The following is a 12,538-nucleotide window of genomic DNA, read 5'->3' on the forward strand; positions in this document are numbered from 1 at the left end:
CCAAAGTCTGAATATTTGTTTATCGAGTAAAAGTTTGAGCAGCAAAAAATATATGTAACAAAAATCAACAAGCTAGTAATAAAAGTGTAACATCATCAAGATCTATAATCATCCCACATCCTTTTTGCTATGTCATCTCTAAACTTCCCCCAATCCTCTCTATCACGTTGAGTCATCCCATATATCTCAAGTATTGGTACATGTATCCCTTCGCGATCATCTTCCTCATCAATGTCTATTTCAGAAGGAATACCATCTTCTATGGTAATGAAGTTGTGTAATATGCAGCATGCCAATACAATCTTTGTTTGGGTCATGATTTGATATGACATTGCTTGCCTCAAGATAGGAAAGCATTGCTTCAAAATTCCAAATGTGCATTCTATTGCATTTCTGAGCGAGTGGCGGTTGTTAAACAACTCTTCAGGAGTGTTTATGGGGTTTGCTCTTGAGAACTCTTTTAGGTGGTAACGGGTGCAACGATAAGGTGCAAGGAATCTAGGTACATTGGGATATCCAGCATCAACCAAATAATATTTACCTGCATTCAATTAAAAGTCTATTAATATAACTTTATACTAATTGTTATAGGCATCACTATATAAACACATTTGACATACCTGGGGGAACCACCAATGGATCAGATCTAGCAAGAGCCGATGCTAGAATGCGACTGTCTGCAATAGACCCTTCCCATCCAGTAAGGACGTATTGAAATTTATAGTCAAATGAAGACACACCTAAAACATTTTGTGACAAGTTACCTTTTCTATCACGATATGGAGCTTGAGTGTCAACATCAACAGTGACTGGAATATGAGTTCCATCAATTGCTCCCACACAATCCTACAATAGGAAAATTTATAATCAAACAAACATGCAATTATAGCATCCATAGTGAAGAAAATTAAAAATGTATTGATAGGATATCTACCTTGAAGTATGGATTGAAACGATCCTTCCCACTAATTTCTGGAGGAGTGGTTAGACTAGGTGGCAAAAGATAATCACTATGGAGTGCCAAGATTACAGCTAAAACTTTGTGGAAGTATCGACTGATTGTCTCTCCTAAGTGACCAAAGTTATGGGCAATCTTACGATTCCTCAAATTATGGCCAAGGGTATGGAGGAACATCACAAGTTGTTCTTCCAATGTTAAGTGCATCGTATTTGTGATGCTTCCTTTTTCCCTAAGAATAGTTGCTAGATGAAAGAAGGCTCCTCTGCTCATTCGAATTTGATCATGACAATTAGTGTCATTCGAATAGATAATACATTTATAAAAGGGAATCTTGCCTCTTTTCCGCTTACATATTTTTCTTCTACCTTCTTGTGCAAATGCTGCTATAGATGCAGCGAAGGCAGCTAGACTAACTACAAGAGCACAAATGACTCTTCGCTTCCTGGCAACGTGTCCTAGAATGATTTTATTTTTTAGTAGATCCATCGACAACCTAAACATAATGTGGATACACATTTCATTAGATCTATGAAATTACTAAAATACAATTAATAACCTGTTTAGTCACTAAAGAAACACCACTAATCATACCGTACACACATCACAACCCTATCATGGGGAAGATATTAAATTTTAGCAACTAGTCTCTTCACATCCACAACTACAAACAAATATGCTGGGAAATGCAAATGAAATCAAATTTACAAATTTTCCATGAAACTATAATTAAATGTAAAAGCCATGAAAAACCATGAATGTTGAATGGAGGAGGACTGCAAAGCTATGAAAAACTAATCAGATGCTTACCTTAAAAGAATGACTAGATTGCTGGATTGAAGATGGAAAGACTGGATGTTGGCTTCCTCCGCTGTTTCCCCCACGTTCTATCTTTAGCAAAATAAAATCATTATCAAACTTGATATCCATAATACATAAATAATAGATTTATATAACATGATAGATTTTCACAAGTCTAATAATCATAATCCACCTCCACAATCAATGCAACAAAAACTGGTAAACACAATTTAACAATCAGTGTATCATTCCCTGTCACACTCCAAATTAGATTTTTGAGTAGTAATTTGATGCACTCACTCACTAGTCAACTAACGCTTGTAAGGGAACCTCTAGGCATTGGTCTTATTTGAAGATAACACCGACATTCAAAATTTTATCATAATTTCTGCCAATACCCAAGACTGTACCATATAATTGTGTATTTAACTTTTATAGAACAAAGCTGATTATAAAGAAAGAATAGCAGTTGAGAAGGAACAACATGAAAGGAAGAAAAAATGAAAAAATTGAAGTGTTTCCATCATTGATTGACCATATAGAAAGCCAGTAGTTCTAGTTATAAAATGAGCCAAGTAACTAAAACCACCGGCCTAAATCAACAACAAACTATAAAAATACCAGTTGAAACATAAATTGTAGTTGAAATTCAAGAGATTTTAGAGCACCACAAATTATTCTCAAAATTTAAAGTGTTTGAAGCTGTCTGAAACATAAATCAGATAATCAACATTTAATTATTGCCACAACTAATCGACATTTAATTATTGCCACAGCTAAAGACTGATAAACCATGAAGCAAAACTTCTAAATTAAATTATAATCATTTGATCGATTACTCTAATAACTCTTACAATATAATGAGAAAATAATAATAACCATAATAGATTTGAATGGCAGTTTTGATGAAACAGTTACATAAGACAACTATCATGGTGTTTTTGAAAGGCACCTTCAGTCCAAACTCAAGTTTTTAAGTGCAACAATGTCACCAAGCAAAGCGAAAGTATCTATACACGAAGCACCAATCCAACTGTAAAATAAATAACTCTGAATGCCTATCTGCTTCTGCTAGATTATGTAAGGTAACTTATTGCACTTTGACATTTGTTCCATAAAACAATCAAATAACTCCATAATGAGCAAAGACATTAAACTCATCAAAAACTAGTTCACAGCTCTTGGAGGTAGACTGGCAAGCTTTGTAGAGAGAATATATTACAAAGACCACACAATCCTACAATTGGTTAAATTTACACCAAGACCACATAAATTACCCATATAGATTATACAAGAGCTAACATACAATGATTACAAGAGATTACTTAATACATAATGTTATCCATAACTGTAAATCAAACAATCTTATGGTAAAAATGGATGGACTGCAATGGGATGAAAGTGAGGCATCCACAACTATCAACTTTATATGCTTTCATTTTTGGCCAATCAAATTATTTATGAAAACATATTCCTTGCATATATATCATAATAAATACCTATATCTCCTTCACAGCCCTAAAAAAATGCTATCAAATGGGTAAATACCTTTGCAATGTGCCAATATTAAGTTCTCCAAAATAAGAGTGCAAAATTTGATGACATTTCTTGTGAGTGCTCAAGTTGAAAACTATAGTCTTACAACAAAAGTGGAAGGACTATAATGCAATTTTCATTCCCATTTGTTGTGATGGTATCCTTTGCACTTTTTAAGGCCTGCTTTAGGTAAAACATTGAAACAAAGATCGGTAACATGTAAAACCCTAAAACTTCGATTTCTAATACAAAAAGCAAGTTAAATAGAGAAACCAGAGATGAATGAGTAGAGAGAATCTTCAAGGGGAAGGGGGAGGAATTGTACCCCCATCATCTCTGGGAATAAAAATGTACCCCCACTCCTGTTGCACTTGCATGCTCAAACTGCCCCAAATAAATCCTCATAACATATTTCCCAAATCGCTTTTAAGCCCAAATACAGACCCACTTTACTTGCATCCTTAAATCCTTTCTTAAACCCAAAACAATCCTCTTCACATGATGCTGAGGGACTTTAAACCAAAAATAGCTTTAGAAATTCAAAACCCTACCGACCATGATAACAGTTACGACCAACATTGACAAAATATAGTCCTTTTGAAGCTCAAACAAAATATCAAAAAGCATAATGCGTGAAAGACCACAAGTAAGTAGGGAAATGAAAATAATGTTTGGAAGAGAGAATGGTACCGACGTAGAGCCGACTGACGTTAATGCTCTCTTTTTCTACTGCCACCAACATATAGTTTTTTGTCACCCAGATGAGAGAGAAAGAACCCAAACTTCAGGAAAGCAAATACCTGCACAGAGTAACCACGGGCGGGAATAACCAGAGGCGGGAAAAACCAGAGGCTCACAAAAAATCTGCGGAAGCAAAAAGTGAGCTACGAAGATTATAATATGCAAGATCCGAGCGGGAAAGAACATCCGGACGTCAAGGAAAATTTATTTTGATTTGTTGTGCAATGCTCGTTTTGCATAAAAATGGAATTAAAATGAGAATACCACCAATTCCACCTTTTTAGATGGAAGACTGAATCCAAGGTTTAGGGGTTAAATGAGCATACCGGATCCTCATTTTGTCTAATTCTAATTTCGATTGTGCCGACCCAAACAACGAATTAAAACTTTTTTAGAATTCGAAATTCTAATTCCACTCCAAATCCGCCAACCAAACGGGCCCTAAAGTGAATAATTAAATTCATATTACAAACAAAGATTCCCTCTTTCTCATATGATGTCTTCCTTATAAATAAATTATTTCTCACATATAACATTCAAGTAATTTATAGAACTTGACACTGCACTTATGAAACCTGTTGGATTGTGTAGTACATAGTTCCTTTAAGTACCTTTGAAAGATCTTCACAATGCATGGCATGCATTAATAATGTAGTATTTGTGGTGGAAGGTGAAATAGTATATTGTACTATTCATTTTAAAGTTAATGAAGAGGCTTGTCCATCTTTTATATATATATATATATATATATATATATATATATATATATATATATATATATATATATATATATATATATATATATATATATATATATATATATATATATATATATATATATATATATATATATATATATATATATATATATATAAATGAACAAGTTAAATCAATTTAATTGATTAGTCAAGTGAATGAGGTAGCATTTGAAGATTAAGTTATTTTACATTTATAGATTATGTGAATTTACGAGGTAGATTTTTATAATTTAAAAATTTTTAGATAATAATTTATTTTATTTATTTAAATAAAAATGATAAATTAGTTCAGTTTAATTAGATATTAAGAAATATCTAAAGAATAATATATGTGATAAAGTATAATCATTTTAGTATGATAATAGTATTGAGAAGCATATATCTTTAATTCTTATAAAGTTCAAATAAAAATTTAAAATGACAACTAGACTTTATTAGTGTTTAATTGAATAATCAAAGATTTTTATTAAAAAATAAATTCAATTGACAATAAATATATAAATGGGCAACTGTCCTTTGAGATGGTGCAAGAATTTGATGATCTTGTTGCTCAGGATCGAGCTCCTTGTTGAGCTCTCCTTGTTGTATTCCTTTTTGTCTTAATAAATTTTTACCCCTCTTTTTGCAGTATGACAATAAATATATAAATGGTTCTACAACTTACACAATTTATTGAAAAATATTTACTTTAAGGTCTCACTTTTGATATTGTATTTTAAAAAGAGCATTCAAATATATCATTTGAATTATATTAAAGAAGCTCAAAGAGTCAATATGGAGTAGGTAACTTTCTTTCCATCATATTGAATATATAAATGTTGGCATAAAGAAGTTTAGGCTCATTTCTATCTCATACATATGAAAGTTGTTTCATTTTTCTATTGTAAGATATAATATGTTGTTTTGAATAGTAACATAGATATTATAATATTGAGAAACCAAAATTAAAGATTCCATCTTGTAGAGTACATGAATATCATTGATTAAAATTTAATAATGAAAAAATAGATTTTTTTGTAGTGTTGAATAGTATGTTTTAAGCATTGCATAATAATTCAGTGGGAAAGATGTTTAAGTTATATTTTTCATCGTTATCTAGAATAAAATATCAACTTCATATAAGCAAGATTGTTTTTTCAATATTGTTTGTCTAAACAAACAAAATAATATAAAAAATTTACTAATTATATGACTTACATAGCTTATTGATTCATATTTTTCTTCCAAGGTCCTACCTTTGATAATGTATTATAAATGACCACTCAAGCTTCTAAATGTCATTATGAATTAGGTACCTTTAATTCTTTCAAATGCAAAAATGTTGGCATAAAAAGGTATATGCTCATGTTGATTTTATAGTTGTGAAAATGAAATGTTAACATCCTATATAGCGCTTTCCTTCTTTAAGATGTAAATAGGAGATATTTTGGAAGAACATAAATGTCATAATATTGACATTGATGGTAAGAGCGATTCTTCTATTTTATAGAGCATGCAATGTATTATTGATAGGACGAATAAAAATAATTATTGCGATACTTTATATAAAATAGGTAAAGATGTGTTATTGCATCAATAAATAATTTAATAATATGTTTAAGAAACACTACACAACAAATTAGTACAAAAGTCACTAAAATTATCATTACCATCATCAAAATATTTCTTTTTTTTTTAAATTAAAAAAATTACAATAAATTATGAAATATTTATTATAAACATTAAGATTATCAAATATTTCTTATAAATATTAAAATTTCTTCTAATTTTAAATATCAAAGTTACTATTTTTTAGACTATAAGGAATCAACTCGAGCACCCCCTATAAACTATAGTGTGTTTGGTAAACTTTTTAACCTAATTAGTGATGTCTTGAGACACATCCTTCGATACCACATCGGATGGGGAGAGACCACACATTGTGACCTTGTGTTTTGACACGAGAAGCTCTCACCAACTAAGCTAGGCCCCAATCCCTAAATATTAAATGAATACACACATTATACATATTTATTTATTAACAATTGATGTAAAAAAGTCATCAATGGTCTTTATATTAACATCTTATATGAACATCCATGGTTCAAATCTCGTAGATTAGGTTATCCTAGTTGTTGGTCAGATCTAACCAAGTACTATCATGGATTAGGTTATGCTAGTTGTAGGCTTGATTTAACCAGCTACTCTCATGGATTAAGTTATCCTAGTTCTTAACTTGATCTAATCAGACACTCCTGCGGATTAAGTTATCCTAATTATTAGGCTGATCTAACAAATAGTCATGTAGATTAAATTATCCTAGTTGTTGGCTTGATCTAAAGAGGTACTCTTGTGGATTAGGTTGTTGGTCTGATTCAATCGAGCATTCTCACATATTAGATTATCCTTATTGTTAACCTAATCCATCCAAGTGCTCTTTTAGATTAGTTTACCATAATTGTTGATCTTATCCAATCACATACTCTCCTAAATTAGATTGTCTTAATTGTTACATTGTTCCAATGAAATACACTCCTAGATTAGATTATCCTAGTTGTAGACTAATCCAGCCAAATACTCTCATATAGTAATCCTAATTGTTGTTGTTGTTAACATGATGTAATCATGGAGGTCTAACCAAGTCTAAAAGGCATACCTTTATTTGAGGGAAAAACTAATGAACCTAAGGAAGTCGTAGTCCCTCACTACCTCTTAACTCCCCCTTACAACTGGAAAAAAACCATGGGAGATGAACAAAATATCTACATGTGCATCTTCTGTTTGATTCCCTCCCAAACTGTCCAAAGCCCAAAAATCATGTTGTTTATCGAGAGCGACCTTTTTAGGGACTGTTAGCTGTCGCTTTTATGCCGGCTGGTCATCCCGTCACAATCTGGACTACTTTAATTATTTAATGTACGTCGAAACAAATCCCCCTCCCACACAAATGGTATATTTATGTACGAGGCACTTTATGAATAATTAAAAAATAGTATCCCCTGTCCCAACACGTAGCCATCCACGTGGGTCCCACGTCCTGTATTCCGTAATCCCAACACACCTGCCTCCACAATTATTGTAAAGTTGAGCTTTCAATGTTCTTACACTGCCTTGCCTTTTAATGAGCTGAGTACGTATAAGAAGCAATGCTGGGCATTCTTAAACTGATTGTGCTTTGGTTGTATCCCACTCTCCAATGGATTTGAATGGTCCTCATTTAGTGGGCTTTATGGTCACCTACCTCTTTGTTTATTGGATTGCTCACTAGATTTATGTGAACATCCTTTCTTCATTATCAGATAGTCACACATCCTTTTCCTTCATTCCTTCATTACAACAGAATCCATGACCACCTGTAGGTAAAGTATTTTTTATAAGTTCTTGTAAAATACATTGACCTATCATGTGAGCTCCATTAATTTCTCTTTAAAAGACTACTAAAAAATCATCTAGTAGGCTATTAGCCACCTATTATCCGCAAAATAAAGTTAGTAATTAGTTATGCGACTTTAATGTGAGTATTCAGTCATTTGTGCATAAATAAGGTAGGAGCTGTGCAAATGGTTGTCAAAAGGAGTGATCAATGGGGCAATGGGGCAATGGGAAACATGTTTAACTTGGCATTTGTTAGATCCATCATGTTTAACTTGACATGTTTCACCCTTGTGAGCATCACCTAGATCCAATGAGTGCGAAGTGTTCCATTTATTCTCATGAGAGATGGATTCATGTTGAATCACTACTCATGAGACATGGGTCAATGAGTTTGACTCAATATCACATAGTTAAATCCTAATAGCAATATCACAATTCGGCATTTTTTACCGTTAATTCTACATCTTATTGCTATTATATCTATTCCAACGAAGTTATCATCTACTTGTATTCTCAATTGATAGATTTCTATTTGTTCTCATCTCTTGATCAAGGAAGTTTGAGGTAAATCTCATGTCTATAATATAAAATAATTCAATGAGAAAAATAAATGGCTCCAAACTTATAAAATTAATTTACTTTAAGTAATGAATAAATCATGAAATGCGATTTCAATCACTAATACTAACTTTAACTCTTTTACTTTTTGTTAAGTTCTCTTTATCGTTTCTTTACCCCTACTTTTCACTTCATGTAAGAATTCTTCAATTTTTTTCTAACTTTCAATATGCATCCAACCTTCTCACCCTTGCCTCTACTAATTTCTTATAATCTTAAGTTCTAAATTTGTTATTTATAATTCTCTTACCAACTACAGTTGTCTTAATCTTGGTATTAGTTTTTATTTTTACAATTCTTGATTGTTCTCTTTTGAGTTGCATCCACCATTTATTCAGTTCTTGATTCCATCATATAATTACTTATTTATCATGATAACAGATTATAGAATATGGTCAAAATATTGATATCAATAAACACAATTATTCATAAGCAAGAGCCTACAACACAGTGGTACATTGTGAGCTTCTCATCTGGGAGGTCTTTGATTTAAGTTTACCCAAGCTTAACAAAAAATAATAATTAATCACAACTTCAACCCATTACCCAATAAGAATAAATAAATAATAAATACAATTATTCTGATAAAAATTCTTCCAAATAGTTTGGTCATATGCCCTCTTAATTAGATTAAAGATAATTTTATTAAAAAAAACTAAAATAGTTTGTAAAAATTCTACCACTTTTAAAACTATTATTACTCTAAATTTTTAAATAAGATTGACTTTTTTTAAAAAAAAATGAAATATGGCTATGGATTTTATTAGTATAACTATATTTTAAAATTCTCATCTAAAATAAGCCTACATTATCAATACAATGATAATTGTTAAGGTCCCCAGGTGAAAAACATCATAAATATCTAACACAAAGAAACATGGAGGAGATCAATGTGAATAAATTTCAAAATTAGAGGTTTAAATGGAGAGGAGGTGTTAGTATGAATTTGAAGGAATTGGAGGAAGGGTATGGCCATGGTGAACTTCAAAAGGTTTTGAATGCAAATACTAAAGGTATGTTTGACAAGGTTGAGTCTCACAAAATAGTGTTTCCAAGATGGGTTATTAAGAAAATCAGACATGGGTTTCATGGGCCTATCTACACATAGTGGGCCAAATGTGGTTGGTACCCTAGAACAAAGGGTCTTAATAGGTATGAAATGGTGATACCCACTTGCAAGGATGATCCATAAGTAAATCAAACACCTTGGGCTTCCCTTTTTGGAGGAAAGTTGATGGGTAAATCTTCTCTTGCCATAGTGAACAACATTCTAGAGGCTAAGACTAGTAAGTTTGTTGTTTCTATTCCATATTTAGTGGTTGATAACAATATATCTTTAATGACATTCTTCTTAGTATGCAATTTAATGGTTCCTAGTGATTGATCTTAATATATCTTTAATGATTGTGTTCTCCTTAGAAGGAAATTTCATGGGTTGTGGACCTAACATCATGACTATGAGAGCTTTTTTTTTTATAAAATGACATCTCAAGGGTAGATGGAAGTTTGTACCCTTCCCAAAGGTTCTCTTTTCCTTTAGGTTTTCTTGTGAAAATGGTATTTTATAATATTGTGTGGGAAATCCTCTTTAATTATTAAGAAATTGTTTAACTAAAGTTGGATCTCTTAGGTTCATCCTTCAAGGTCATCCATGTTTGGGCACACTTTCCAAGCTTTCCTATGGAGTTTTGGAATGAATATGATATTCAAGGTGTGGCTTTCTCTTTCAGAGAACTTGTTTCTATTGATCCCATTACTATGAAAAGGATTCAAATTCTCTCATTTGCACATATCTTCCAACTTCTTGAAATAATTTCAAAGTTGGATACATGAGTGAAGCCTATTGAGTTTGAATATTACCTTTATGTTTAATCCCATTTCATTAATTCTCGTTGTTGGGCTAGGAAATGCTCATTTAGAAACTAGAACAAAATTGACAAGAGGATTGAAGTTAACATGAAAAATTGTCAAGTAAAACCTCAAGTGGGGGGAAATAGTGAGATGGTGTAGTTAAATCTTTCTAAGTCCAGTGATGTTGGGCCTCTTCTTGAGAACATATGTGAAGGCATTGAATTAGATAAAGAAAATGATGTTAAATATATGGGGACCCCTTCATCCCACATTGAATCTTTGGAGGTGTGTTACCATAGAAATTTTGATATGAGTTTCCACCTGATTGTGGTATCTACATTAAAAAAGCTAGTAAAGTAAATGGAGAAAATAACATTAGTATTTTGGCAGCTTATAATGATAGTGTTGTTATTAGGAATGGTATCTCAATCTCATCATAGAAGGTCTTTGTTGGGCAGGTGACTAATCTAGGTAAAGATAATATGTAGTGCCTCTTGTGTTTGTAGTCTACCTTGTTTATTTTGATTCGAGAGATACTTGATACTCTTATTATTTGTGCTTTGAGATGACCTAAGGGTTAGATGTTATACTTTGATTTCAGTATCATAGATGTTATACTGCTATGATGTTCAATTTAACATATTTGCATGTTGATGCCATTTTTGAGATGACAATAGGTCTATGATGATACCTGGTTATTTGGTATTTGGACATATTTTTTATTCTATTATGTGATGGATTTTATACTATGGTGATTTACTTCATTCTTGGTTCTTTATGCTTTATGCAAACATGAGTGATGTAAATGGATTATCTAGGTATAAATTGAATAAATGGTTAAACTGGTCATTTAATGCATTTTTTACTTCAGCCATTATATTATATGCAATTGCACTTGATCATGTGTTTTAGTGTGCAAGATTTGTATCCTTGGTAGTGGCATGTGGAGTTAGTGATTCAACTATTCATATTTTCATCAATGTCATCCCTGTATGGTCGACGCATCTTTAAATGTTAAATTTAAACCTTTTGGTGATTTTTTAAATCTGATCTCATTTGCATTATGTGATTTGACTAGTGGGCATGTCTATGCATTTAGATTTTCACATTGTTGTGAAGTTGTTAAGGCCTTCTGTGATTTTGGTTTTAAGATTTTCAGGCTTTGTTTAATTGATTTTTTATTTCTGGTAGCTTTTCCTTAGATGAGTTCCTATTAGGAGGGATAACATGTTTTCGTTTAGGTTGATTCAAAGTCTAGCTAGTTTAACTGGCTATTTTCCCTAATCAAATATTCACTCAAAAAGTGAATAAGTATTGAAAAAGGGAATTGTTTTCTCACTTCTCACTTTTGAAAATACAAATTTGAGAGCTTTTTTGTGAATCCTCTTTTAGAGGATCATGTTTCTGTTCGTTGTGAGAGATATGGGCATGGGATCTTCACAAGGTCAGTCTCGTTGGATCTGGCTCGAGCAGACCTTTCCTTGCCATGATTTCTAGTAGTTTCAGTAGGCAATTATTTTATTGTGTTATTTCCTGTTTCAGCCCCTTTTGCTATTAGGTAAGGCTCTCCGTTTTATTGTTTTAGCTTAGATTTTGTTTTTGTTTTTGATAGCTATTTTTCTGGAGGATGAGAACTAGTGTTCCCCTCCATTTCTGTTTGTTGGTTCTACTCGATTGGTTAGGTATGAACAATTTCCTTATTTTTGGGATGAGGGTTTGGGGTTTCACACCGTTATGCTGGTAGTTTTTGCATATGATGTCCGAACCCAAATTTTATTGGATTTTTGAGGCTTTTATACCCAAAGACCAAATGGGTTTTAATTTTGAAGTTTTCCAATTTTTTGGGTTTTTACCTTGTTTTGCGTGACGCCCTACTTTATCAAGTTTTCTTAGCATGATGTTGATCATGGACCTGGATCAT

The sequence above is a fragment of the Cupressus sempervirens genome, chromosome 11 (genome assembly GCF_028749045.1).
Source record: "Cupressus sempervirens isolate cs-2001-9-10 chromosome 11, ASM2874904v1, whole genome shotgun sequence".
NCBI lineage: Eukaryota > Viridiplantae > Streptophyta > Pinopsida > Cupressales > Cupressaceae > Cupressus > Cupressus sempervirens.